The 2808-nt window shown below is 41.9% G+C and overlaps 1 protein-coding gene across 8 annotated transcripts in view; it reads left to right on the top strand.

Annotated features, from left to right (window-relative positions):
• Window positions 1–2808, top strand: part of slmapa (sarcolemma associated protein a) — a 61440-nt gene that overhangs the window by 20898 nt on the left and 37734 nt on the right. The gene's annotated exons all lie outside the window — the stretch shown is intronic.

Here is a 2808-nt window from a genome sequence, read left to right as displayed (position 1 = left end):
AGGAGGGGAGGGGAAAGAAACTCAGAGCATCATGGGGCCCCCCAGCAGCCTAGGCCTATAGCAGCATAACTAAGGGAGGGCTCAGGGTCACCTGATCCACCCTAACTATAAGCTTTATCAAAAAGGAACGTCTTAAGTCTAATCTTAAAGGTAGAGAGGGTGTCCACCTACCGAACTGAGACTGGGAGTTGGTTCCATAGGAGAGGAGTTTGATAGCTAAAGGCTCTGCCTCCCATTCTGCTTCTGTGGACTCTAGGAACCACAAGTAAACCTGCACTGTGAGAGCGAAGTGCTCTGTTAGGATGATAAGGCTCTACGAGGTCTTTAAGATACGATGGAGCCTTGTCATTAAGGACTTTGTATGCTAGGAGAAGGATTTTGAATTCTATTCTGAATTTTACAGGGAGCCAGATGGTTGTGCAGGGACTGTCTACAAAGTATAACAACAAAAGTACAACAAAAAAAAAATTGCTTTGTTCTTAGATAAATTTTTTCGAACTGAGTGTTGTGGTAACCAAAAGGAGACTGGTGATGTGTAAAGTGATTTGGGGTTATTACCCTAAGCGTGAATATTTTTGTAGTGCTTCTTTTTGGTGTTGCACTTTGTAGATGGTCCCTGCATGACCATCTTGTTCATTGTCATGGTTTTGTCAGAGTGAAGGCCTGAATGAAGTCCCAGAGGGATGCAGGGTAAAAGTGCTTTATGACTGAAGGACAGAACAGCATCACTTTAACAGTGATGAAGCCAACAATGTTACATATGTCATGTCTGAAAAGGGGTATATTGTATTAACGCATGTTGCAACGGAGATGTAAGTGCTCAGTGTATGTGTGTGTTTATGCGCTTGAGCTTTGTGGTAATCTCAAAGTATTGTTGGTGTTGGTCAGATGCTCATTTTATAGTTTACACTGATTCATGCTCAGGGCTGCAGAATGAAGGGTATTCTGTTCACAAATTACGATACAGTACAAATTATAGTACCACAAATGTGTGTAAAGTTAAATGGGCCATAGCAGACCAGCAGCTGACCCAGCATGGAGCTTCCTACTGTACTGGGAGTCCTGCCGGTTAGTGTCTCTCTGTGTTTGTGAGTGGCTGCTGTAGAAACCATGTGGAATGTGTGTGTGTGTGTGTGTGTGTTATGTTGTGGCACAGTGCCATGGTGGGCAGTGCCATCTGCTGCCCTGCCATGTAGCATCCAGGCCTGTATGGACACAGATGGAAACAGACTCCTGGGCCTGCTCAGCTCGTGCTGTCTGTATTTGCAAATGAAAAGTTAATCTTGATGTCCATGTTTCAGGGAAACACATCTGGTCATCTGAAAATAAACATGCACAAGTTCATTCTGCAAACAGATTATTTAGTGAATTAATGAGCTAATGTTGAATGATGAGTGTCAGTGGAACACGAGATACAGACAGGTGAGAAATTAAAAGAAAACCCTGAGTGAATGAGCGGCCTCTTTGAGTATGACAGTGCCCCCCCATCCTTAGGGCATGAGGGGTCACTGAACCGTTTGAGTATGAAAATGATCAGAATCAGATGCTGTGGCCTTCAGATTCACCAGGTCTCAACCCACTTGAATACCTGTGGGAGATGTTGGAGAGATACAGTATGTTAGACAGCGTCTCCACAACCATCATCAAAACACCACATGAGGGAATATCTGTTTGAAGAACGGTGTTCATTCCTTCAGTAGCGGTCAAAGACTTGAGGAGTCAGTGCTGAGATGAAGATATTCTGGTGGCCCAGCACCTTTCTGAGTCTCTTTATGTTGGGTTGTCCTTTCATTTGTCACCCGTCAGTATCTCCCTTTTGAAATTTACACACACACACTTGTTTTTGATTGAAGTAAAAATTGATGTTTTTTACATTTGATTTTCTACCTGTTTGGGTAATAAAGTCCGGTACTGTTTAAGCATTGTTTTAAAAAAAAAAATTTAAGACACCTGTTTCTGCGCCAATCATCACAAGTAGCAGTACAGCTCTATTAAAAAACACACTTTAGTAAATGGACATTTTCATTAAGTAGGGACAGCTCTCCTGATCATTGCATTTAAGTATATGCAGCTCTGCCTCTAACAAAATACAGAGAAAGTAATATGTCACTGAGTCAAATTTATTAATAGCTGAAGATTGATTCTGCTCTCTGGCATTAGTATTGGCTAGTCTGGCAAATACTTGTTTGAACATTCACACCTGTGTGTGAGGTAAACAGCTGTAATTATCCATAAGCCAAAATCTGTACCCTTTGAAAACTTGATTCAGTTCAGTTAGCTTACAGTTAAAGGTGTGAACCAGGAAACCCATAGGAATAATTGTAATAATTAATTTTTAAGCTCTGTGGTTAAACATTTCTGAAAGGTGTCACCTTTTCAGCTTTTAGAGCAGTCTGTTTTGTCAAAGCAAAGGGAAACTTTGTAGTGCCCTTTATACACTGTAGTATGAGCTCTCTACGGCCACTTCCATCAGACTTTATCAAATCAAATCAAATCAAATTTTATTTGTATAGCACCAAATCACAACAAAAGTCATCTCAGGACACTTTACAAAGTAAGGTCTAGACCTTACTGTTATCAATATTATTACATAGGGAAAACCCAACAAAACCCCTTGAGTAGCACTTGGCGACAGTGGGGAGGAAAAACTCCCTTTAATGGAAGAAACCTCCGACAGACTCCGGCTCTTGGTGGGCGGCCTTCTGCCTCGACCGGTTGGGGTGAGTGGATAGAGGAGAGACAAAAGAAGAAAAGCAACACGACACAACAATCAAACACTGATCAGGTCGATGTGGCTGGTGACTGCTC

The sequence above is a fragment of the Monopterus albus genome, unplaced genomic scaffold, assembly GCF_001952655.1.
Source record: "Monopterus albus unplaced genomic scaffold, M_albus_1.0 scaffold110.1, whole genome shotgun sequence".
Taxonomy (NCBI): domain Eukaryota; kingdom Metazoa; phylum Chordata; class Actinopteri; order Synbranchiformes; family Synbranchidae; genus Monopterus; species Monopterus albus.
Note: the sequence above shows the minus strand (reverse complement) of the source record. Positions and strands in the feature narration are given on the sequence as shown.